Source organism: Anabrus simplex, chromosome 1, assembly GCF_040414725.1.
Source record: "Anabrus simplex isolate iqAnaSimp1 chromosome 1, ASM4041472v1, whole genome shotgun sequence".
NCBI lineage: Eukaryota > Metazoa > Arthropoda > Insecta > Orthoptera > Tettigoniidae > Anabrus > Anabrus simplex.
This window is the reverse complement of record NC_090265.1, coordinates 306939405-306965796: the sequence shown is the minus strand read 5'-3', so window position 1 is coordinate 306965796 and position 26392 is coordinate 306939405.

Genomic DNA, 26392 nt, shown 5'->3' with positions numbered 1-26392 from the left:
GTAAAAAGAAGCATTGTTCATTATATACTAAAATTAACATCTGCTTAATAAAAAATAACATAGGATACATGATTATCTCAATTACATAATCAGAGAGTATTCTGAGTGCTTCCCTGTTTAAAATGTTGAAATATTTATTTGTGTTTTCAACTTATCCACTTATAAGTGAAACACAAGAGGCACAATTTTATGATGCCGTAACTAGGGGTAGGTGACGTACGCTAACTTTGAATTTTTTTCAGGTTATCCATCCTTGTAGCATTGCGGTGCGCACACTCCAGAATGTGAAGGTCTTCTAACGTCGCCAATGGCGTCAGTGCATTGTTAACCACTTAGGGCAGTGCATATAGCGAAATTTTCCTTCATGCTCAGTTGAAGTTAATTCTTGCAAGGACAGTGATGGGTCACGGCCCAAGATAAAATCCATGTACTTATTCCAGGAGGGTTTATTATTCTGGGTCGTAAAATTTAAGAAACGAGATTTCCACTTCCGGAGGTGCACATGCCCATGAGGTTCACTCAGCCTACACCAAAAATTAGTACAAGGTTTATTCCTGGGGGCAAAGGCGGCCGGGCGTAGAGCTAACCACTCTACCCCATCAAGTGCCGAGGTTACGGAAAGTGGATGCTTTTACCTTCCACCTTTGCTCTTTTATTATTATTATTATTATTATTATTATTATTATTATTATTATTATTATTGTTCGAAAACATTATCCTTCTTTCCATCCGGCTAAGGCTAATAATCAAAGATGTCATCTAACTCTGAAGCCAGGTACAGGAACGCGCTATATCTATCACTGCTCAGTGAGTCATTCGGTCAGTCTTTGGTGATAGAGTGGTTTCTTTGGCTCTAACATTCCATTCCGAATTCTCTAAACTATTTTTGCGTTTTATAGAACTATCAAATTCTTTTCTAAAGTTAATATTGTCCAGCTGGGCTCATGTGATCGATGTACTTGGTTTTCTGCAATGCCCACTACTCGCCCCGCTATCTTGTACCCACTGTGTTAAAGCAAACACTAGGCCCTCTAAGTGCGATAGTATTCTGAATAATACCTGATGTAAGTGATGTTAGGAAGTTTGATAGATATTTATTAAAAAACTATCTCCTTGACAGGCGAGGAACACCCTTAACGAAGTTAAAGATTTCCACCTGTTTTAATGTCTGCACGAATTAAGTTAGATTTCTGTTGTCCTTTAGTCTCCTGTGTTAACCTGATACTGTACTAATTTCTGATGTAAGCAACGTTTAACTGAAAAGAGTGTCTTGTTTCCACGTTTCTTTTTTTCCTAACGGGTTATCAAACCCTCGACCTTCCAGGGCAATAAATAATAAAAAATCATGTTCTTTATTGAATGACCTTTCATTATGTTATAAAATTTATAGGATGGGCGTAATTGGTTCTGTAATGCTCTTTAACGTATGAGAAGCCAACGAAATTGAGTAGGCGAAATTATATACCACTGTTTCACCGTCCTAGGCCGGGATTGAACGCGGTATACTAGGAACTGAAAGAAAGCGGCTGACCACGCTAGTGGAGTCGGTTCGAGCGGAACCGAACCTAGTGTGCCTCTACTGCCTCGGCTAAGCAGCTATCTAGACACTTAACTAGCATCCTCTGTATTCATTATTTTTTTTTTCTCTTTAGGTTGTTTCTGTATTATTGACATTATTATCGTGCGAATACAAACTTAATATTTTTGAAAGCAACATAGGAAAATTCACAGCCTGTTTCTAGTCATTCGACTGGGTCAGGAACGGAATGAATGAAGGCCCCACGTAGCGGCGAGGATAGGAATTGTGCCAGCTGCCGAAGCCTGTCGCACTTCTCTGGGGCAATGATTAATGAATGACAGATGAAATTAAATGTAATTGGAGAGTTTTGCAGGAATGAAATATGACAGAGAAAACTGGAGTACCCGGAGAAAAACCTGTCCCACCTCCGCTTGGTCCAGCACAAATCTCACTTGGAGTGACCGGGATTTGAACCACGGAACCCAGCGGTGAGAGGCGGCGCAAAGCAACATACTTTTGGTCAATTAAAAATAATGCGTTATTTACACTAATTTTTGGGGAAAATATTATTTGTGGTTTAAAAACCACCGCAATGACGAATGTTGTTGGATATTTCTGTAAAATATTTTCGACAGTTCATATAATTATTTGACGGGTATATACTGCTATCTTTTATGTTAAAAGGACTGAAAGTTTGTGTTCTATAATATTAAAATATATTTCGAAGAAGCGAGGTTTATTCATTTTATGAATGTTGAAATAAACTCTGCAGGCAGTTTGGAAAACTTTTAACGAACGCAAATAAATATAGCAATACAAAAGGATAAAACCCCAGAGGGAAGCAATATTATAAAGAGAAATACGTAATGGCCAGACGACCAACGTAATTAAATATGAAATGCATGGCTGCATCATGTTCATTTACTCGTAGGTATCCCATAAACTTAATTACCTTGCAAACTTATTCAAACGGTCGGCGCCTCCATTAGCATCAATCGTACATCCATGTAAAATGTAATATAAATCCACCAGCTAATCACGGATACTAATATTTCGTAACAAAATAACTGTCCAGAAATATAAATCGATGGGTCATAGATCATATTCTATAACAGCAGTTTTTTTCTGCCGGTACGTAATGGTACGCAGTATTGGCACCATCTTTTTCCAAGTTTAACTGCGATTTATTGACAGAGCAATTCTTATAAATATTCCACCAGGGGGTACTGTGTCCACGAATTGAATTTTCACTTTAATTCTCACAAGTTAGTAGCATGCTTACATGTTTCATAGGCTTTATAGGTTGGTAACGCACCCGAAGACTGGAAGTTCCGTTCATTTTCCAACTGTTTCCAATGTCAGACTGTAAGTTCTCTATCCTCTTTGCACCATTCAGGTGTTCACGTGAGTTTTGATTAAATCTACTCTTTTAAATCAGTGCAACCATTGTTAAGAATTAGTTAAATAAATACTGTAGTTTCTTTTAGTCAATGAGTTAAATAAGGAAGGATGAAGAAGTAGAAATCAAGTCTACTTGGTGATGCAGCCATTTGACGACGATGGGGGTAGGAAAGGGCTAGGAGTGGAACGAATGCGACCTTGGCCTTAATTAAGGTACAGATCCAGACCATGTCAGCTGCACCTATTTCTTCGGTAATACCAATTTCAGTTCTTTTTGACATTATTATTATTATTATTATTATTATTATTATTATTATTATGATTATTATTATATCCTTTTGATCATCGAAGAACTAGACAATGTCAACTGTCTTTATATTCCGTGTTCTTTCATTTTCGTCCTGTACCTCTGCACAGGGTCAATGATACATCTACGTAAGATGTAAACAAATTGTCCTTCCAAATATCTCTTAATTTGTTCACTTTGCTTCTTTATACATTCTTCCGTCCGTCATAAATACACTGACTTAGCAAATGTCATGGCATAGTTACCTAATAGCGTGTGGGGCCTCCTCTGGCCCTGCGTACTGCAGTGAGACGCCGTGGAAGTGAGTCGACAAGTCCCTAGTAGTCCTCTGGACGCAGCTGACACCAAATCGTTTGCAGAGCGGCCGCCAATGCTGGTCTGTTCGTGGGTGCAGGATCTATGGCACAGAGCCTGCGTTCCAGGACATCCCAGATATGCTCGATAGGGTTCATATCGGAGCTCCTCGGTGGCCATGACAGTCGTTGACCTCCGCTGCATGTTCTTGGAACCATTCCCGGGCGACGTGGGAGCGATGTGGCGGTACGTTATCATCTTGAAACACCACAGAACCGTCTGGGCGCTGGAAGGCCCAAAATGGGTGGAGATGGTCTCCGAGCAGCTCAACATACCGCGTACCATTCAAAGTCTCTTCCAGAACAACTAGGGGGCCCATTCCATACCAGGAAAATGCACCCCAGACCATAACAGAGACACCACCTTCGAGGCAGGCGGGATCCATCGCTTCATGTGGTCTGCGCCATACACGGTGCCTCCCATCGGCATGGTGCAGTTGAAATGGCGATTCGTCCGACCATATCACGTTACGCCATTGTTCCAGTGTCCATCCCTGGTGACTGGCGACAAATGCGCGTCGTTGTGCCCGATGACGTTGGGTTAACAGTGACACCCGTGTGCGGCGCCGGCTCCCGTACTCCTTAGAACCCATGTTCCTACAAATTGTCCACTGGGAGACGTTTCTAGCACGGCCTGCGTTGAATTGAGCCGTGATTTGTTGCACGGTTGCCCGCCTGTCACTATTGACAATCCGTCTCAGATGTCGCCGGTCACGGGTAGCTGGACGGCCGGTCGTTCGTCTGTTGTGGACGGTGACACCCGCATTCAACCATTCACGATACGCCCTGGACACGGCTGATCGTGTGAAGCCGAATTCCCGCACCACTTCCGAAATAGCACTTCCCATCCGTCGGGCACCAACCATCATACCGTTCGAACGGTGTCAGCTCACGACGACGTTCCATGTTACACCTGTCACATGCATAACCACTGCTCACAAGGTCTCCTATACAACTGCCGCTGGCACAGGGGTCATGTGGTGCGCAGACAACACACCTGCGCATCAGTGCTCCGCTATCCCATGACATTTGCTCAGTCAGTGTGTTTTAGTTTAGGTTTTAGTGCGTATATAGGTTAGCTTACTAAAGCTACTAAATTTTTCTCTCGTGAAGGATTTATTCGGTAATACCAATTTCAGCTCTTTTTGTCATTATTATTATTATTATTATTATTATTATTATTATTATTATTATTATTATTATTATTATAACCTTTTGATCGTCAAAGAACCAGACCACGTCAGCCGTCTTTGTATTCTGTGTTCTTTAATTTTTGTCCTGTACCTCTGCACAGTGTTCAGTGTTGTTCATTTATTTCCTCAATTCACGCCATTTCGGGCTTCAGTTTCGATTTTACTGTTTTTTTTTTCTTTTTTCTTAACAATTTGCTTTACGTTGCACCGACACAAATAGGTCGTATGACGACGATGGTGTAGGAAAGGGCTAGGAGTGGTAAAAAAAAAGCGACCTTGGCCTTAATTAAGGTAAATGAAATGGCGTATGGCTTTTAGTGCCGGGGGTGTCCGAAGACATGTTCGGCTGGCCAGGTGCAGGTCTTTCGAGTTGACTCCCGTAGGCGACCTGCGCGTCGTGATGAGGATGAAATGATGATGCAGACAACACATACACCCAGCCCCCGTGCCATTGGAATTAACCAATTAAGGTTAAAATCCCCGACCCGCCCGAGAATCGAACCCGGAACCCTCTGAACCGAAGGCCAGTACGCTGACCGTTCAGCCAACGAGTCGGACCTTAATTAAGGTACAGCCCCAGCATTTGCCTGGGGTGAAAATGGGAAGCCACGGAAATCCATTTTCTTAGCTGCCGAAAGTTGGGATAAAACCCACTATTTCCCGAATACAAGCTGACAACTAGTTGACTCAAACAGCGCAGCCACTTGCTCGGTCGATTGTTCTCGAAAACCCCCATGCAAGTAAAGTTTTTCCTGAAGAGGGCTCCTCTTATGCATCTTCATATTGTTTCCAATTCTTCCAGATTCCTCACTAACGTCAGTGCCTTTGCTGAACCTAGTGTTTGCAGTGTACTCTGTCTTCTGCATGGACCTGTCTCAGTCTCATCTTTGACGATATGCGAATGGCAGAGTTATGAGCGATGCTTGTAATAATAATAATAATAATAGTAATAATAATAATAATAATAATAATAATAATAATAATAATAATAATAATAATAATAATAATAATAATAATAATAATAATAATAATAATAATAATGCATAGATTTATAAAAATATTGCATTTCAGACTGTTATGCATTTCAGCGTTCAGTTAGCTATCCTCTGTGAAAGAAAGGTCCTCTCTAAACTTGTATATATTATCTGTTTAGTGTATTGTGTAGTACATTAGACATTTTCTGTATTGTTAGATATATACTAGGGTAGGAGTTATTTTCAGACTCCATGTTACTCATGTATTCTCTGGTTTAGTATAAGACAGTAACAAGAGTCGCTAAATTTTACCAGGTAAAAGCAATTATCTATCTAACCTGCAGTGATCAACTAGACTGTACTATTTCCCATTCATATCTTTAAAAACGGGATGTAACAATCGCCTCCTAGATCTCCTACTTCAACGTTCTCCTAGATTACCTCTCACCTCTATTCAACCCATCCACGATCGAAGTTCATTCAAACCCACACGTTGATCCATAGGGTTCATTCCTTACTTCTTCTTCATATTTTCATTGCGAGTACCCTCATACCATTGCCCCATCTGTTTGTATCAGACGACTTTGGTATAATATAAATCAATTGTAAATAATTTGGTCAAAATGGAAACATTCATTCAATCATCATAAAAGGATGACGCAGGTGAAAAGTGAGATAGGTGGCAAAGGCATCATATGGACACTTCCATCAAACGACTTTTGACAAAAATTTGTGTTCACAGCTGGCTTTATTACAATGCCATACGACTGGAAAACTGAACGATTCGAATATCCGAGGTATTGACTTCCGGCACTGGCTGCAGTGAACAAGATCATTTTTAACTTCAGGGTAAGTATCCTTAGTTGAATAGCTAGCGCAGTGGCCTTCGTTTCAGAGGGTCTCGAGTTCGTTTCCTAGTCAAGCCGAGGAATTTAGCCGCATCTGGTTAATTTCTTTAGCTTGTAGACAGCGTTTCCCACCTTGTCCCTCTTTCCTAGCGTTTCTCCCATCGAATGGAATCCGCTGTGCTGCTAAAGTTTCGATATTTGGCCATGTGTAGGATGTAGTGTACAGCACGCCTGACTTTCACGATATTGTCCATCCACCATTTCCACGGTCTACCTCGTGGTCAGGAATCAAGTTGGAGGGCCGTTTTTGACACGGAATTACCGTTGCTTCGCATGGCATGGCATACCACTGGAGTCGATCCTCCCGCCTTTCCACTGTTGTTGGGGGCCCGACCATGACTATGACGCACTTCTTCATTTCTGACATGATCCACTGTAGTCATTCCCAGTGACCGTCGCAGTATTATCATCTCCACAACATGGAGAATTTAGCATGATTCCTCGTCAGAAAGCCATATTACACTCCACAGGGTGCAAGCAACTGGTCTTATAAAATCTTAGCCTTCAGATCAATCAATCAATCAATCAATCAATCAATCAATCAATCAATCAATCAATCAATCAATCAATCTGCTATCCAGGTGGCAGGTGCCATATCTATTATTTACCTACCCTTTTCTTGTTTTCAAAGAACGTGGAAATTTATCACGAATTTCCCTTGATAAATTATTCTACTCCGTTATTCCTCGTTTCTTTGTCCTTTTGAATTCCAATTTCTCTTCATATTATACCTTCACTATTTTTAAAACAGTACTTATGCTTATTCATACAATAACCTCATTGCACACCGTCTCTGCACTGACAGCTTGCAACATACGCCTTAGCCGAGCAGCTCGTCTCCTTACTCTCAACCCTTCCCAGCCCAAGGTTTGCAACATTTTCGTAACATTTTTCCAGAAATCGTCTAGAAAAAACGCGCTGATTTCCTTTGGATCTTCTCCACTTCTCGTGTCACGTAATCCTGGTGTGAGGTAAAACCCTGGACCATACTGTAATTGAGATCTTAGGAGAGACTTATAAGCTCTCTCTTTTACATCCCTATTACAACCCCTAAATACTCTCATAACTATGTGAAAATATGTGTAAACTTTCTTTACAACCTTATTAGTGTGATTACCCCAATGAAAATCATACCTTATATTAACAACGTAGGTACTGTACATACAGTGATCCCGATGAGAACTATTACCCCCTCAACACAGAAATTAAACATGAGAGGACTTTTCCTCCGGGTGAAACTTACAACCTGAATTTTCATCCTGATTACCATCGCAATATTGTCCGCTATCCATCTCCCAACACTATCTAAATACTCATACAGTCGCTCATAGTACTGCAATTCATTTACTGCTCTATACCGTATAACATCATCCGAAAAAACAATTATTATTTATGATTCTAGTTCTCTACACATGTCACTTATATACAGAGTGGCCCACTTAAAACTTTCACCGCATATATATCGGGAACAACAAGAGATATTGAAAAATTACTTTCACGGGTATTAAGGGGCTAATTAAAGTAAATCCTATGAGCCAGTGAAAAACGTAAGAAAATAAGGATTTTTAAAAGGCCGTATGTATTACTTCTTACGCAATCGTTAACATGACAAATCACATAAGGAATGGTGTTTGTTTCATCGCAATAGGTCAATAAAACCCCGAGATATTGCAACGTGAAGTTGACGCTTAACATAAACGAAACGCGCAACTGTTGCACATCCGAGATTCAAGCGCGAACCTCACGTTCCTTTTAATCGCGATGTGATTGACGTAGTACGATGCGACAAGCGCTGTACTTAATGTTATTTGCACTGTTATGAAGGGGGCTTGAAACAGTACCTATTTCCAGTCACACACAATGGAAAATAACGAAAGGGTTTACTCGTTCGTGTTCTATTGATCTCTACTACTGCACAGTACTAGAATGGACATAACGGTAATGAAATTGAATATCAACAGCCTTGGATAGGTCAATAGAGATAGAGTTAATTTGACCTCCTGAATCTAAAATATCTGCTAAGTCTTGTTGGAATCCTACAAGTTGAGCCTCACTGGAATAACCTCTCCTAAGCTAAACTGCCTTTCTGTTAAACCAGTTGGTAGTTTCGCAAGCGTGTCTAATAGAATCCAAAATAATGCTTTCCCAGAGCTTACAAACAACACTTGTCAAACTGACTGGCCTGTAATTATCTGATTTATGTTTATCACGTTTTTCTTTGCACACTAGCTCTATTAATGTACCTCTTTATTAATTTCGTATCGCTTATTAATGGAAGCAGTAATTAAATAACTATTTCGGATTCGGCACTATATCCACACCCATTGTCTTTAATAAATGCCCAGAAATCTTATCAATACCAGCTGCTTTTCTAGGTTTCAAATTCTGCATAGTTTGTTAATGTGTCATCCTAGGTAAATTTCAGTAAATCACCAGTATTAGTCGCTTCCTATACCTGGACATTATCCTTATCTACATTTACATACTGATGACTGAATATTTCTGCCTCTACGTCTTCACATATACTCTCCGGTTATTCACTAATGATCCCTATATGTTCTTCCTTGGACCTGTTCCTGACTTATAGAATCCATATACATAGTCTGTCTTATAAACTCAGACCGAGCGCATGGTGTTTGTACTCTGCGATACAGCAGCTCCCTCGGTCCAACTTACGTTGCGCGAGGCCGCTCTGCTTTAATCTTATATGAAATATTACCTTAAAGGATGCTTGAAGTGTCATCCTTCAAAATGAGGGACTTTATAAACACCACTAGGATTTTCTGCACACCAGTAGGAATAGTCATGACTGTTCACACAACAATTAAGGGAAACCTGCCCTCATCCATAAAGAACACAAGCTGTGGATCGAATAAGCGATAATTCAATTGAATCGATTATTTCAGAAAGCAGTCAAGTGCCAAAAAGTGAAAAAATGAGTTAATGGCAGAATATGTTACTAAGAGGGTATACGCACATTTTGGTGCTGAAACCAGTCAACAAACGTTCTCCTAAAATGGTCAGGCATTACGTTGAATTTCGTATTTAGTTCAGAAACCAATCAACTGACGCCGCTTGGCTGGTTTCTGCAGTAAACTGCTGGTACATTTTGTGATGTGCCGCACCTTGTCGGCTGCTCTGAATCCAGAATAGCCAGCTATTCAGCTGTTTATATTGTCATTGTTGTGTTTCTCGAATCGCATGTTCATAGTTTTGTCAACAACTGATTCAAAAAGTATTTTTGTTTAGTGCAGTGTTTTTATAATAGTAGTGATATGTCTGAAAGTTCAGAAGACGAACCTGTATCCAAAAGGAAACGAAGAGTGGTAGACAAACAAATTCACACGCGTAATATTATTCGGAATGCAAGGGTAAAAGGAGTTATAGTTCTTACTCAGACAAGGAAGTACCTGGTTTGAACTCTATATTATTCTTTGTTATTGTTTGTTTTAGGTGCCCATCAATATTAAGAAGACACGTGACCTAAATGCCTTAAAACCTTACCTGATGGAATATGAACACTTTTATGACAGCATTTTACAATGGCCTACTACAGAGACAGAATGTGCTGTGGAGTTTGTATGTGAGGATTGATTACCACCTGTCATGATGAGCAGGCATTGCTGATTTCATCGTTTTATATCAGTAATGCAGTCTGAAACTATTGAAATATTTTCTATTTCCACAAATATGGGGTTTATGATTAAATCCTTTCAAAATTCAAGAATTATCCCATAAAAATATGTTTGCAACACTCGTTTATTTCAGAATCCAGTTAAGTGGAGAATTTTTTACAGCAAAGTTAATATGCACAAATTATGTTTCCTTGGATAGAAACTATTAAGAATTATAATAATACTTTCAAGCTAAAATATTGAAACCCCTACCATAACATTTTGTTTGATGCTAGACAGTTTTTTTTCATTTTCCCAAAAATGACAGACTTGGTGCTTGACTGGTTTCTGAAATAATCGATTCAATTATGCAAGATACCACTCACAATATCTCACCCTTGTGGCTGTATCAGCAGGTTTCAAACAATGGGCCCATGTAAAAACCTGTACGGTCTGATGTAGCTCTGGGTGCAGAAGAAATCGAAACCCCTAATTGTTGTACTAATTTTGTGATGATTTATTCGGTGACCGTTCAAGATTCACACCAATGTCGTCTAACTTTACCTCTGTACGTGAGCACTGAGATTCAGACTGACTACTGATGCTAGGATGAACACGTGCATGCTCCGCGCTCGCCGCCCATACATATGCTTAGGCCTCAGAGAGTCGAAACGCCGCTGGACGGTCTAGGTTTATAAGATAAATCCTGTATATCCTTACCTTTTTTTCCTAAAACGCATATGCTCTCAATTATTCATGCCATCATGTTCTTCTTAACTGACTTTTTTCTGCTAATTTAAATTTCCCGGGAAGTTCTTTCAATCTCTCCTCACTCCCCCAAACATACCTAACTCCTATTTTTCTATCACTTAATTTTTTTCTATAAAGCTCATCTGCTTTTATCACCATGACGTCTAGACACTCTTCCGTACAGTTGGTTCCCACACTTTTTGATTCAGCTGTCCTTACCAGTTTAACTTATTTACCATTTCTTAGTCATGCTTTCTGTCGTTTGCATTACCTTCTCAGTTATGATTTGGTAAATTGACATTACGTGCTGTCTTCCTCCACATAGCTGATTATCCTATCAAATAATTCCGCATCAGCGTCAGCGCCAACTTTGCCAGATCTGTTCGCTCCAAACACAAAAGTATCCTATTTTCTTTAGAAATAAGTCTTACACTTAGAATTTCATGGTTAGGAAATTTTAGGGCATCTTTAATCGCAGAGGACTCCAATCACCTGTCTCCACTTTGGACCATGCTGCGGTAAATCTTATCCTGGTGTCAGAGATAGCATCGATATCTGATGTGACAAGACTGCGTATTTGTGTTGAAACTCACATCTTTATACACGCACACCACATCGCACCTACTAACAGCAACAGAGATTCGCAATAAGTGAAACACATCACTCTGTATTTCGTCGGCATCAGAAAGGTTATCGGGCCGTAAAACGCGACGAAATCCACATGCTGTGCCAGCTATGAATAATTTGGAAGAACGCTAAGAAGAAGAAAAATTCCTAATTATTATTATCGATCAAGAAATTATTATACATTCAACTCAAAACGCATAATTAGACTTCGTACATGAAAATGATGCTTAATATAACTGAACCCACCATAAAAGATATCTATTGACGATATATTTCGATTACTTACTACATTTTTGATCACGAAGACAATAATGCTTACTCCAAAAATGCACTTCACCTTACTACAATGACTTAAGTACAACCTGTGACAATAAAGTTCGGTGAATAGTCCTGTACTATCAACATAGATGAACAATGCACGGCAGTGACCCTACTGTCCTTCGAAACAATCCCCTCCCGTAAATATGCTCTGCTGAGATCGGCGATACATGTGCTGGAAACTTTGCAAGAAGGCTTCCTTCAAAAGCCTCGTCAAGTTTCGTTGGATGTCTTTCCTTTCAAAGCGAGTTTGAGTCGTAGGAATAGGCTCTAACCTTTTTCCGACGAGGGGATACGGAGAACGCCATTCCATGCTTTGACGTTTCGTTTCAGGGTCTTACCTGAGACACCAGGTTTCATCCTCAGTGGCGATACAGTTAAAGGAATTTGGTGTCGCATCCGCCGTTTCGACAAAATCTTATGAAGCCTCTAAACGTGCCTGCTTTTGATCGTCAGTCAAGTGATGTGGCACAAGACGTGAAGATGTTTTCCTCTTCCCTAAATTCTGGGGAACGATTTGTCGCACGGATTCACGGTTAATCTGCAGTTCATCCGCTATCATGTGCACAGTTAATCGCCGACCGTTCGTGATTAATGTGCTCACTTTCTCAATGTTTTCGTCACTGACGGCGGTCGCCGGTCTTCCGCTACGGGGGTTGTCAAGAACACTTTCCCGGCCTCCTCGAAAAGGGGCGAACCACTCGTACACACACTTCAAGGAGAGTGCTTGATCTTCATAAACACGTACCAGCGTCGCATGCGTTTCTTTCGGTGTCTTACCAAGCTTAAGACAAAACGGTACATTGATCTTTAGGTCGTTCATGTTCCTATTCGCATTTCAGATCCAACGCAATAAACACGCACTATGTGAAACAGGTCTTACACGGCATACACACGATGCTGAACTGAACAACGTTGGGAGCAGATGGTCAAAACCTGCTGCTACGCAGGCGCAGCGTTGTGTGTCCCCAGTGTTGCCGGATCGACCGTCCTTACTTGATTCACCGAACTATATTGTCACAGATTGTATGTCTGAAGAGTTGTTCTCTTCGTACAGTGGTATTAATTTCAGGATCGGGAGTAAAGCGTTGCATTATTGCGTTGCATTATTCATGGAAGATATTACAACGCTCTGAAGGACTTGTCAATTTTGAACTTCGTGTATACTATGTTAAGAAAATGCTCGATTTTCTTTAGAAGCTCATCACTTGTAGTGCGACTTAGCACCTCTCTCAATGAAGGGATTCCCGATCGGGGCACCTCACAGTAAATATCAGTATGATTAACTTTATTCCTATCCGTATTCATTACGATCATTGTTTTACTTGCCGCGTGTTTTTACGTCTATCTTACTGCAATCATTATATGCACGACTTCTTTGAATCTAGTATTTCAAATTGTCACTTTATTAACTCAAAAAAGCCTTGGATAATAAATACTTGCATTGGAAGGGAGGAATACAATTTTAAAATATAAAACGTGCCTGGTAGGACACTGAAAATAATCATAAACCTGTTGGTATGGAGAAATGAAATATCAATTCGTTTGTTGCATTGCAAATAGAATACTGAATAGCCAACCACAAATTCTCACTGTGTGTTACGCCTTCGTGCGGTGTTTTAATAATGTAGGGGTACAAGACCTTCTATGTACGAATGTGCATATTTTGTGAGGGAATACACAGGTTATTGGTATTCAGCACAATAGTGTAAAAGAAAATATGTATTTCATACTGAGTACAGATGCATGTGCCTAATGGGCACTAGATTAGTTTTAAAATATAAAATAATATTTAGAATCCTAAAAGCGTGTTTCTCTAATGCACGACACATTTCCATCAAGTCAATGATAAAAAATTCTGTCCGACTCATTGAATGAATGGTCAGCGTTGAAGTCTTCGGGTCGGAGTGTCCCGTGTTCGATTCCAGGCCGGGTCGGGGATTTGAATCGCGTCTGATTAATTCTTCTGGCTCGTGGACTGGGTCTTTGTGTTTGTCCCAACACTTTCCCCTTCATATTCGGACAACACACCACACTACCGACCATCACTGAAATAGCAATAGTGATCACATCCCTCCATATAGGGTTGAGGTTAGGAAGGGCATCGAGTCGTAAAACAGAGCCAAATCGATATGTGCGACACAGTTCGCACCCGCAACTCCACAGATGTGGAAAAAGCGGTAAAGGAAGTAGAAGAAGGAGAAAGATGAAAAATTCTTGCAAATGGTGTCTCACAATAGTAAATAATTTTCAAAATTACAGTATTCGATCCAGACAAGTCTAGTCGAAGAAATGAGTCTCGTGCCTTATTATATTATGATAGGACAGAAAAAAGGAAGTTATGGAACCCGTAAAGTCTGCGGATAAGACTGCGCAGTCGTGATATTCTAAGATGACGTTGAAGCAAGTTGAAACCTATGGCCTTGTATTCCATTACGTTTGGAAACTCTTCAAAGACAAAAAAAAAACAACGTCGAAATGACGAACATTCAAGGGAAGGTGAAAATTTTAAATTACAACTTGCAACGATTATTGATAAAAATTCGTATCTCCCAGTACCCTTTCTATCTTTTATTTCCGTTAAGATATTTTCGTTGGGGTCATTTTTCTATGCCGATGTATAAAGGAAAATAAACCTTGCCGTAACATTTGTTTGCGAAACTTATTTACGCACTCCTGTAGTAAAACGTATGATGTATTTAAGGTTATTTTTTCTTTACACATGATGGACTACGTATCCATATGTGGCGTGGCCAGTCTTAAGGGAATAATGGATAGGAGGAGCATTGGGAAATGCGAGGTTTTCTAATCAGCCCATCGATAAATGGTACATGGAAGCGTCCATAAAATACACCGCAAAATTTTATAGTGTGCAGTTTCTTACAATGGACAAAGAACACGCTGACTGCGAGTTTTGAAAAATGTTTAGTAACAAATCAACTTTCTTGGAGCAACTTAATTCGGGTATTCCAATTCGAATCTCGAGGAATATTATTTTCACTTGGTCTCATGTTTAAGATAAGTTAACCTCCAAACCGATTTTTAAGTTTCACAATTTAGTCATATCCTGTGGTGTCCGTTAGAGTGTAATGATATATCGTCAAAATAATCCATTCCATGTCCTACAGATGTCTCCATGCGCAACCAATTGAGAATGAAACAGCTGAAGGCAATTCTCTCGTGCGTCTAAGCTAAAATAGTTTTAGGGACCGGGAGATTGGTGATCAGCCCCAAAAGAGTTCAGAGTTTCGTCTAACATAAAATTGAGAAATTTATTCTGATTTCCCTAATGAAGTCTACTTTACTTACAGTCTAACTTACCTACATGAGATCATATCCACCTGAAGAATGATGATGATGATGATAACGCCCACTCCCTGGCCTTCAAATAAGCTGTGTTTGGAGGTGTGATCGAAGGCGGATTTCGTTATGACAAGAATTTTGAGTTCAGTTGTGGTGTAAATATCACCAAAAGGAATAGGTTTTAAAGAGAAATATACTTTCCTTGCTGGAAACGAATGGCAAATTACAGGAATGATTCAAAATAAGTTTCACTAATTTTTCTTAACGTAAATTGTCATTTTAGCCATAGATTAATTCAATGGATGAAAACCATAACGGTATATGTGACATTTCTTAAAAAATGAGTTAAGTGCAGGATGTAACTCCGGGAGGATGTATCCTTTCACCAGCAAAGAGATACAAGCGATAGCAGTAATATTCTGCGCTCTAGTGATGGGTGGTATAACTACAAATAGCATGCTTTATATGAGAGTTGAAGATGTTTAAATGCCTTTTTCTCTGAATGACCAAAATGCTACTTATACCGTTATGGTTTTCATCCATTCAATTTTAGTTGTAATTACAAATATATTGTAACCGTCCAGGCTTCTCCAGCCCTACTAATTTACTATAATATCATTTTACGCGATATCATTTGATATTAAGTTTATCCGCCATCGGCTATTATTTGTAATAACATATTTATTCAACGTCAATCATTTGTAATCAAGGCTTTTTGGAATCATATTGTATATATAATAACATCTTTTTCGTATTTAAATTATTATATTATGTAGGATAAGAATTCATTATGTTGTAAATACGGTCAGTATGTTGAGACATAGTTGTTTTCATTTCATCTCATGTTTGTGTATACGGAGGGTTATTCTTGAATCTTGGGATTTTGCGTGAGTCATGGGTTTATTTTATGACCAAGGCTAGTAAACAGCGACCCGTGCGCGAGGCTTGCAAGCTGGTCAGCTATATCATCGCCACGCCTTCTGGACTTGTCGAGGAAGAAGAAAAGGGGAATTGATGCTTCGATCTATCGAATCAGATACTTCGTTGTATATGAGTTTTGAGATTGAACTGTTACCAAGAGTGGGGGTGAGCCCGGATATATACTGATTCTCAACACGAGAACGGGACCTTACGACCTTACAACCTAACTACGTGTACTCCATCACTACTACTTCTACTGTGAACATCTACTTTGAACGACGTGATTTGATCTTTGAAACAGTGTGTGGTCGCTCCGCGACATAGTTACTTTTGTACAATGTGTTACCGCTTCGATACAGTACTCAGCTGCGGTAATGTTATCGGATCTGCGTGACACGAAACAAGCTTACGGCTTGTGTGATATTCAGTAAATATTGTGGACGAAGAACTATGTTTAGTTCAAGTCTACGGAATTTTGGTACAAGTCTGTACCGTATAAATAGTATAGCTCAGTTGGTTTGAGATTTCTACTAATATAGAAAAATTCATATCTCTGAATTTTCTCCTCTTAAGCAAAGCTGATCAGTTTTTACAAGTATAGGGCCAATGTCTAATTTAAAGACTAGGCAAGTAGGGAGTGTTAGTCCAGATAGCCCATACTACATCAGAGAAGGAAGGAAGGAAGGATGTCCATGGAACAAATTCTACATCGAGAAGAAGAGAACGAGCAACCACGGAAACCAGATGACTTCAACGGAAGCTGTAATTGGTGAGCTTCAATTAGATAAAGCAAGCAATAGTAAATTCAGTAAATTATAAATTCCTCCATGCCTTAAGGAAACTTTTCCGATTCATCTCATTTTTTTTGTATAATAAATTCATTTTTATTTTATATTGCGTTAATTTTCTTTCTTAAGCGATACTTAATGGTTAATTATTTAAAATCCTACCCCTGTGATCTAAGTATAAGTCTCTATGCTAGTAAATATAAATTTTGTTTACAGTTTTATTTAAAACTGTAACTATGGCGCCCAAACATTACATAGAGAAATGGGAAACCATGGAATGTTAATTGTTTCTATTTGCGTGGCAATTTGCGGGCAAGCCACAAATAGTTTATTTAATATTCATGTGTCCCAAGATAATAACTTTCATCTCCCCAAGTGTTTTGACGAGAGGGAACAGTTACAATATTAACAGTTAAATAACACATATTGTGCAGGTTCATTAGTTTTAAGGGTAGCACACAACACCACTCCACTTCGTGAAATTTTCAAAAGTGATATGCAGTTTTTGGCAAGGCTCAAATATACTCTAAGTATATAGCTTTATAAATTTAAATGTCATATCGCATACTCTATTTCATAAAAATTTCTGAAATAGTTTGCATCCCTTGATAGGGACGGATACACATAAAATTTTCACAGTCATGTGATGCAGTTCCTTGGCGGTTACTTGAATATTAACCAATCAAAACTGGAAGTAAAGTTTACACGAACGTGTTTGAATTGCCTAGCGGGAATGTATAAAGCTATATAAGAATGTACCTCATGTGCACATACTTGTGAGCTGGAATGAAAAGGCGAAGGGATTAAAGAGAGAGGATACAATGCAATGAGGAGAGAAAATTAGAAATACCAACAGAATTATATTTCCTAAAACATATTTCAACTACGTGTAGGAACACTGAATTGACAACCGCTTAGAAGCTTACGAGGGACATGCACACCATATGACGTATATTTTTACAAAATTAAGCGGTGATAACAAGAAAACATAGTTAATGGTGGTGTTTTTAACACAAAATCACTGAAATTAGCATAATGGTCTGAAATTTGCATGTTGTAGTGGACTCCATATACCACAGAAGGCTTGATATAGCGTTTTATTTGTTTTTACAAGGGGCGTACTAACGACATTGCGTTATGTAACAGTAGTTTGTATATTGTGCAAATAAACAACTCAGCAGCTGCTGCCAACTCATGGGTGTAAATTATAGCACTATGGAAGACCATGAAATAGTTCATGATGTGCACCAGTATTAACAGATGATACGTGAATACGCTATAATTACCTCTTTTAACGACACCAATATTGCCTCTGAAATGGGACTTTTTCTAATAATTTCGTCATTCACTCATTGTGGTTCTTTCTGAAGGGACGGATACCTCTAGGATACGTTGGTTACTGTGGTGCCTGATTGACTGTAATGGACTATAATTATGCACTACTAGCAGTATGCATGTTCAGTCTTCAGCCCTAAGGCTGGTTGGATCCTCAACAGCAGTGTTAATTTTTATATCCCTTTTTCTTTGCTTGCTAGTTAAACGTCCTACTAGGTTTTCGTTAATACTGGGATAAAAGGGGGATAGGACTAGGAAGGTATCAGTCATGCCCATTAACCCTTCAATATGATATTTAAACCGAGCTTGCTGGCTGAACGGTACAATTTGCTTTACTGCAAGTTTACATTCGGGAGATGGTGGATTTCAATCACATCATCAACACTGAAGAATATTTTCCGTTGTTTTCCATTTCCGCACTAGGGTAGCTTATTAAAGGCACTACATTTATCTTTCTAGTCCTTGTTCCTCCCTTTTCCTTCGTCGCCAAAAGCCTATGTGAATGAGAGTTAGTGCGACGATGAACACCCAGAACCAGTCGTGCTGAGTGACTCCGACGGCAAGGCGACAGAACCAAGTGGTCGCGGAAGGTGGCAGGGGCGGGGAATGGGAGATCCTGGCTCAGCCCGGTGGTGTTTCAAGCCAGAACCGATCGAAGATGTTGATAATCATTACCTCAGTGCTCGTTGGAGGTTGCATTAGCCTCTTCCAAGGTGTTGATGTTCGTTCAATTATCCTGCCATTTTAACTTGACCTGGAAATTTCTAAACCGCATAGAATCATCATTCCCTTGGCGAACAGACTGTGCAGAAAGGTCTAGAGTTGACAACAATATTAGCGGAAGATAAACGAAATCGTTGGATATCTACCCTTGAAGAGCTGGACATGTCCAAAAGTAGTCAGAAAGCTTGGCGACTCTTAAAGAGGCTTAATAATGACTTCACTAAAGCCCCTGTACACGTCAATTTGTCCCCAGATGCCATTGCTCATCAACTTTTGCTCAATGGAAAAATAGAGGGTTATATGAATAGAGTTAAAATAGAACGCCAAATAGACAAGGAGTCTAGCGACCTCACTAATAACTAATGATATCACCCCAGAGGAACTAGAGAAAGCCATAAAGAAATCCAAAAATGGCAAGGCTACAGGTCTGGATGATATGAGAGTGGAACAAGTAAAACAATTTGGTTCCAGAGCAAGGAAGTGGGTTGTTGATTTTCTAAACAATTGCCTGCAGATTAAACAGATACCTAAGGTGTGGTGGAAGTCTCGAGTGATGGCTATTTTGAAACCAGGTAAGGATCCATTATATCCTAAGGGATACAGGCAAATATCATTACTTTGTCGCCTATATATGATATTTGAGAGGATCCTCCTCGAGCCCCTCACATCTAAAGTAGATCAATATCTTATTCCAGAAGATCCGGAAGGAACTGCACTTCGCAGGTGCTCAATTTAACTCAGAACATAGAGGATGGATTTGAAAGACGTAAAATCACAGGAGTGGTATTCGTGGACCTTACAACAGCGTACGACACAGTGCATCATAGAACTCTATAACCAATATCTATAACTTCACCAGAGACTATGGTTTCACGAAGATTGTTGAAATTCTCCTGCAGAATCGCCGGTTCTTTGTTGAGTTTCAGGGAAAGTACAGTAGGTGGAGGGATCAACGGAATGGACTTCCTCAGGGCAGTGTCCTCTCGCCAATCCTCTTTAACATCTACACGAATGACCAGCCAAGGCCTTTCTATACAAGAAGCTTCATTTATGCCGATGACCTGGCTTTAGCGGTCCAGTGCGACGACTTTCAAACCACTGAAATGCAGCTCTCAAATGCACTTAAGGAATTTTCAGTGTACTATCAGAAGAACCGACTACTGCAAAACCCGACTAAGACCCAGGTGTGTACATTTCATCTTCGAAATCGAGAAGCTACTAGACAGCTGTGCGTGACGGGGCGGGGGGGTAAGCAACTGAAGCATTGTTTTACACCAAGGTACCTGGGTGTCACCTTAGACCGTACCTTAACATACGAGAAACACTGTGTTAACTCTGGACAGAAAGTCTCAGCCCAAAATAACATCCTCCGTAAACTTGGCTCAAGCAAATGGGAAGCTTATCCAACTTCGTTAAGAACCTCAGCTCTTGGTCTGAGTTTCTCTGCAGCTGAGTATGCATGTGGTTTAGGTCAGCCCATACGAAGCGGGTGGATGCAGCCCTTAATGAAACATGTAGAATAGTAACTGGGTGTCTGAAACCTACTCCCACTGACAAACTCTACTGTTTGGCTGGTATTTCTCCTCCAAACATTCGGCGAGAAGTGTTTGCAAGGCAAGAGAAGGCGAAGGTAGATCACACAAGCAACCACCCGTAATTTGGACGTCGACCTCCACCCAGAAGACTGAAGTGCAGCTTAAGTTTCCTCAATGTCTCCAAGGCTCTGGATAAACCAAGAAGAACAGCACGTTGTGATATGTGGCGAGCAAAACTGGAGCATCTTTCTGATTGGATGGTGCCTTGTGAATCTCCACCCCCTGGTCATCATTTGGAATGGACAACTTGGGAGGCACTGAATAGTTTGAGGAGTGGAGTAGGTAAATCCAACTATAACCTAAAAAATGGGGTTATTTGAAAGATCAGTCGGACTTCTGCGATTGTGGAGAGCAATAAACTACCCAACACCTGTATGACTGTCAGTCCTACCCTGTTCGTTGTACACTTCAAGACTTAATTCAAGCCACTGAAGAGGGAATTTCTGTTACCAATTTATGGGCAGACATTGTGTGAAACATGTTTTGTGACATAAAATGTACCTTGTTTGTATATAATACCTTATTTATATTTTACGTTTTTTTCAACATTCTGACACGAAATAAATAAATAAAATATCATCATTCTTTCACGTATTAAACCTAGTGACTTGTTACGATCATACGGTATAACGCATTCTATCACCCAGGTTTTGTTGGACGACCGATGGATTTCTCCGGGAAATTTTCCTGTAACCGTTCTTTGAATACGATTTTTCCACTTTTCTTGATAACTCTGTATATATTTTACTGCTGGATAAATTCTGAGTTCCTTAAACACCGATTCATTTCCTTAATGATCCCATCGAGTATGTCCCGCTGTTCTTCTCATGTATTTTAGCTCATTAGCGGTAATTCTATGATTACCTCTTTTCGTTATTGTCCATGCTTCACGTCCATAGAATATAATTGGTCTCGCTAAGTTTTTATATACACGTATGTGGGTATGCCTCTATATAAATGACGGCTTCATATTCTTGCTTGCTTGTTGTTTGAAGGGGCCTAACATCTAAGGTCATCGGCTCGGGCTTCATATTCTAATTTATAACATGCAGAGTTTTTGTTTATTTCGTAATTATGTGGCAAGCCAGATTCACTCTCTAAGAGAATTTATGACCCAGATAGAAATCCACAGCCAGTTTCCAAACATTCGACCGGGTCGGGGATGGAATGAAGCCCCCACCTAGTGGCGAGGATGGGAATTGTGCCGGCTTACGAAGCCTGTCGTATTCTTCTGGGGGAATGATTAATGACTGACAGATGAAATGATATCAGAGAGTATTGCTGGAATGAATGATGACAGGTAAAACCGGAGTACCCGGAGAAAAGACTATCCCGCCTCCGCTTTGCCCAATACAAATCTCACATGGAGTGACCAGGATTTGAACCACGGAACCCAGCGGAGTGAGGCTAGCGCGCTGCGGCCTGAGCCACGGGGCTTCCATAGTCCATATAAGTAAATTAATTGATTCTCTTCAACAAGCCAACGGCCGTAGTTGTGTTGACACACCGGATCCCGTGAGATCTCCGAAGTTAAGCAACATTGGGTGTGGTCAAGAAGTGAATGGGTTGCCACGCGCTGTTGGTGGGGGGGTAAGGGAATGAAGGAGGGGAAAGGAAATGACCACCCTACCGTACGTAAACTCTGGCTCAGGTACACCTATGTGGAGGTTCGGAACTGCCTGCGGGCAGAATACACCCCCTCCTCTTCAATAATTCATTGTCTAAACAATATTTTTAGAACTGCACTAAATAAAACTTAAAATATTGCGTCCATAAAATAGCTGGGGGACTGATTCATTCCCATGCAAAAAGTAGCATTCTACCCTAAGAGAACCTGAATAAACATCTATTCAAGTCCCAAGACATGAATCAAGGAAACATAATATCAATATTATATGAGGAGAAACACACACAATTCAATGTCACGGGTAAATCGTTACATAGTGTCACAAACCCTCTGCTTAAACTAATTACGATAAGTAAAACACATTTGTTCTTCTCGTCTGATAGTGCTGCTATTAGTCCTCAAAGTGCAGATGTGGTATTTCAGTTAAAGGGCTAAAGCAATGTAGAAGTGAACAACATGCACATATTACCGAAGCTATATTTTTACAATCGATATCACATTCGCATTCAAGCTGTTCAATTACGTTGTATGCGGTGATATGTCTATGTCAGTATCATAAACTGCCTTTTGCCAAGCATACAACGACATGGACTTGTACTTTGGTGCAGAAAATTAATTGTACACCACATAATGAATTCTAATGATGAAATTTACTAATGATTTTTCACATTTTAGCCTTAAAAAATCAGTGATCCTTTTCATGACATCACGCACATATAGAGGTTGAAAATATGTTTTGATTTTCAGTAGGAATATCTTAATTATAACAGCCTCTTTAGGAAAACCTGCAGCTAAAAATTGATGACCTGTATGACCTGGTCTGAAATCACACAGCGATACGCATTCCTCACATGTATTCATGAAGCACTGAAGTTATAAAATGTTTCAAGACTCTTTCATCATTTTGTCCACTTTGTTTGCCTCACATGAATGTTTCGTGGACAAGTTCCTTCAAGTCTCTTGTGCCTTGTTTCACTTGAAAACAGATAAGTATCTTGTTAGTTAATCTGTCACTCGCTGATAAATCCACATCAACTATATAGCAGTGTATAGAGCAATGAACAGACTGAAACACATAGGCTGTAATTTTCTCTCCTCCTTGAGATAATGCTTTCTTTGAAAACATTTCATGATGAAATTGACTTTGGTTACTGTTCCAAACATGTCCTTAACCCACACTCCCTTCCGTTATAAATCTGTTCGCTTTCACCACAAACTATTGTGCTTTTCGACGTTTGCTATTTTCTTCTTCGAAATCCTCACGTGTGATGAATGTAATAATATGCTAGGATGAAATGCCATAGTCAGCCTTAAGATTGTCAGTAAAAGTAACTGAAGATTTGAAATAGTCCAGGTCAACCAATTTATACGTTTCTAGTGCACACATTTGCAGATACCAATAGAGAACAGCATATCCATGCTCCCTTGATCTATCAAACAGCGACATTATCTGTTCTTTTAATGTTTCTAATAGCGGCGGCGTGTTTCTTTTGAAGTGAACTACTCCTCGTTGTTTGCTAGTTACGCAATTTAAGATTAACTTGAAATTTGATTAATTTGTAAAGCATTACATTTTATAACGCCTCATTAATTAGCCAAACGAGTTCAAGGCCAGATAATAGTCATCATAAATGTTCTCCCTTTCTCTGCAATCATTATCTTCTAATACACTGGGCCTCAAATGTTTTTTGGCGGAGATAGTTCTTACTGATTTTGACTTGACGGTTTCATTTGCTCTGGATGTGAAATGTTGGTACTGCTTGAACAGTCACCCCTTCAGTTGTGCATGACGTCATGCATTACTGCCATACCCATTATATGCCTGCATGTTCATGCTATATAACATATTCGCGTACTCCATCCTCGACTTCGATTGCATTTCTGTATTCAGAAAGTTACAACTTTGTCTCTAATAAGCGTAAGTTTTCGTGGCTCATTGTATTAAAATAAAGAAATAAATATGCTAATTTGGATTAAAGCCACTTTCATATATTTAATAAAACTGAGCTTGCCGCCACAGACAGCGCGATCCATTTAGGGTCGGGGGGTGAATAATACGGTCGTGACTTCCACATTCCTTCGAAGAATTTCTTTGCTCACTGTTGGAGGCAGAACTTCACATGCACTTATGAAGGCCAATGTAATTTGGCGGAAAACTCGGCTTTGTTAAATATATATATCAGTAGCTTTAATCCAGTTACCATATTTATTTCTTTAATTTGTCTCTAATATTTTGGTTACATTCATGGTATTAACAAATTCTCCTCGTGATGTCAGAGTAGATGATTTACACTGTAACCAACAACAGAACACTCGCAGTGGAGCTATAGTTGGCAGTTCAGACAAAACATGTCACCGGCTAATGGCTCTAACGGAAAACTGCTGAGGTTTGCATGGAAAATTCATAGACCACTGTTTATGTTATGAAGGATTTATATTATAACCATATTTTCGTGCGATTCAGAGTGTTTAAGGTCAAGGATCTCTCTAAGAAGTATTCTTTAAAGATAGCGTTGGTAGAATACTTTCAGTGCCATATGTTTGCGTGTGTCGTGACACTTTTAGTGTCTTATGTTAGTCACCCAGTCTCCCATGCAAGTGTCAATATTACTATGGCAATATAAATATAGTGACCCAGTTGCCGACTTTACTATGGCAATGTAAATATATAGCTTTGTCTGGAGACACATATCATTGTTTTAGGCGACCCTTCTGAATAGACGATCGAATTTCACAAAAGCGCATCTGAGCGATACTGAATTTTCAGCATCCATCTTAGCATTTATTGATAGATGGTTGGATTAGTAAAGAAAGTGTTCGATATTTGGTGCGGCCTGTTCATGGACAGTGATGGAACAGGTTCCACGTTGGAGTCTGATGTAATGAGTATAGATGATACTTGTATTTTAATATTAATATGCATATAAAGATTTGCACAAAATGAGTCGTCTGAAAAAATTAACCTGAAATAACTCATTAACCGTTAAAATTTTTAAAAAATCTCTTTTCACTTTTAGTAATGTTACCAACAGGCGTATACTTGAACTTATGGTATATATTCTGAGTGTTAATATCTGCTGATATAATGGTAATAACTTAATTTCTCGTAGACTGAACTATTACTCATTTCTACACCTGCAATTGCAGATATTGTGAACACTGGAAACTCAGTACTGCAGGCCTTCGGACCGAGCAGCGGTCGCTTGGTAGGCCATGGCCTTTCGGTATTGTTGCGCCATAGGGTTTGGTTTGGTTTTCGGAATTCAGTAGGTGTGTGGTGGCGGTGTAATTATTTACATAATCCGACAGGTAGTTCTCGAGAAAATAGAATGTATTTAAACGTGCTTAGCTGGCCAACAGTGGGCCGTTCTGTTCGAATGAATCACTAACCAGGCGGTCAACGCATGTAGCCTACTACTGCACTTATGAATCCTGAGCTACTTCTTCTCCTTCTTCTGACACCTATATATTCCCCCTTAAGCACGCCATAACATTTTATGATTAATCGCCATATGTGTTCGACCACATAGCCGAATAGTCCGTGATTTGGTCTTCGGTCCTCGGAGCCTTTGTTCGGTCCCTGGCCCTGTAGCCTTTATTATTCTTGAGCTTCCTGATGATATCTTCCAATTTTGTAGAGGAATATAACCAAAGTGGTGTTGCAGAGTACGTAGAGGAAATTGTGTAAATATTTCCTCCTCTTCTAATATATTCCAATTTAACAAATTATAGAAATGTTTCCTCCAATGAGTGTTAATGGAGCAGCGGTCCAGAAATATTACCAACCTTGTATTTTAGTGAAGTTAGGCCCCGACTATGTGGGCCATATATGGTTGCACTGACGAAAGTCAGAGTGCCTTCTACTAAATGCTGCGCTTCATGAGACTTAGGACAATTAAGGAACTGCGTAGAATGGTGGGTAGTGATATACGCTATCGTCAATGATAGTAAGGAGAAGAATAAGAATAAGAATGTTACTGGGTTTTTTTTCTCACTAACTACATTTACGGTCTTCGGAGACGCTCATTTGTCGGCATTTTATTTCGCAGAGTTACTTTGCGTGCCGATAAATGGTCAAAATCGGTATATTTGAGCACCGTCAAATACCACCGGACTGAGTGAGGATCAACTTGAAG